Source organism: Belonocnema kinseyi, chromosome 9 (genome assembly GCF_010883055.1).
Source record: "Belonocnema kinseyi isolate 2016_QV_RU_SX_M_011 chromosome 9, B_treatae_v1, whole genome shotgun sequence".
Classification (NCBI taxonomy): domain Eukaryota; kingdom Metazoa; phylum Arthropoda; class Insecta; order Hymenoptera; family Cynipidae; genus Belonocnema; species Belonocnema kinseyi.
In genome coordinates this window covers 30816834-30818625 of record NC_046665.1, presented here as the reverse complement: position 1 = coordinate 30818625, position 1792 = coordinate 30816834, and the positions used below count along the sequence as shown (strand labels likewise).

Genomic DNA, 1792 nt, shown 5'->3' with positions numbered 1-1792 from the left:
TTTCCTCTACACCCCTCTCTTTCATTGCCTGCCATAGTACTTTTCTATTCACTGAGTCAAACGCTGCTTTGAAATCTACGAACAAAGCGATTAGTCTCCCTTTCTTTCTCCTCAAATTTCAGTTAACTAAATAGTGATGTACGTAGATGTTGTCTATAGTTCCCATTCCTTTTCTAAAGCCCGTCTGATTATGTGGGATACTTTCTCTTTGTTCTACCTTACTCTCCAACCTATTTCTTCAGATTTTTGCACATATTTTATAGCCGACTGACATGAGAGTGATCCCCCTGTATTCCTCTACCTTCTTTCCTTCCCCTTTCTTGACAAGCGGTGCCACCAGTCCCGTCGTCCACTCTTCCGGCCAACCTTCCCCTTTCCATACCTTGTTGCAGATCTTCCACATCCCGTCCCTAATCCCTTCTTCAAACTTCATTGCTTCGTTCTCCATCCCATCTTCTCCCGTCGCCTTGTTTCTTTTTAACCTATTTATTGCTTCATCCACTTCTTTTCTTGTTATCTCGTTCCCTTCCTCCGTTTATCCTCGGACTATCCTACACTTTTCCCCTTTAATCTTATTTTGCTCTCCCTCTAATAGACCCTTAAAATAATCCGTCCATTCCTCCATTTCTATTTCTTCGTTAACGCCCTTCCTTTTCCCTCTATCCCTATTTATCATATCTCACACCCTACCTTCTTTGATGGCTTTTTCTACCTCTGCTTTATATTCTTCCTTTCCCCTCTGTCTTTTTATTTCCAGCATCTTCTCATGTTCATTTTTCCTCCTGTTATACTCCTCCATCTCCATTTCCCCTCTTCTCCATTTGCTCACACACTCTTTTATTCTCTCTTTACTCTCCCAGCATTCCTCGTCCCACCAGCCTCCCTTTCCCCCTACACTTTCTTCATTAGTACCCAGCTCATCCTTTACCTTTTCAATGGACCCATTCAACCTTTCAATTAACGAGTCTATTCCCTCCTCTTTTTCATACCTAACCTTCTCCTTTTCCATCTTTTGTTTAAACTCGTTTAATTTATCTACCCCCCAGATTCTCATTTTCGTGTTTCGTTCGCATCCTTTTTCCTTTCTCCCTCTGCCGGGCTTACTGACGCCTCTTCTTAGCGTAACTATGACCGGGAAGCACTCGGACCCTATCTCATTCCCTACCTTCATACTCCCTATCATATGCCGCATTCTTTCTTCAGCCAGGTCATAGTCTATTACTGTTGCTCCCTTTCCTATGAATGTGATCTCCCCTTCCTCATCTCCTTTCATATTGCCATTGCATATAAACCATCCTGTTTCTCCTATTATGTCTAGTAACTTCCTCCCCTCCTTGTCCGCCTCTCTATGTTTGGAGTTCCTTATAAATGCTTCCTTTTCTTCATCCCATAACCCTCCCCCTTGTTCACCAGTCCATGCATTTAAGTCCCCCCCTATTAAAACCAATTCTTCCTTCTTTTCCTCCATCCACCTCCTTATTACTCTCCAGCCTTCCTCTTCCCCTCTTCTTCTGTATACACACACCACTGCTATTTCTACTTTCCCAATTATAATTTTTCTTATCATTGTTGCATCCTTTTCCTCCATGTTCCCATCTTTTCTCCCTTTTACTGCTAATTCTTTTTCCACCCCTGACACCATCCCGCCCATCCCTCTCCCTTTAACGTGTTCCTTTCTTGCTTCTTGCACTGTCCACACATAACCTTTCGATAACATCTTTTTTATTCCCTTCCAGTCCTTCTCATCTGCCCAAGTTTCACTCATCATAATCACATCCCACTTTTCTAACTC

At 42.7% G+C, this 1792-nt stretch overlaps 1 protein-coding gene across 1 annotated transcript in view; it reads left to right on the top strand.

The window, feature by feature from the left end:
* LOC117179544 (autophagy protein 5) overlaps positions 1–1792 on the top strand; it is a 37662-nt gene that overhangs the window by 10777 nt on the left and 25093 nt on the right. The window lies entirely within an intron of this gene.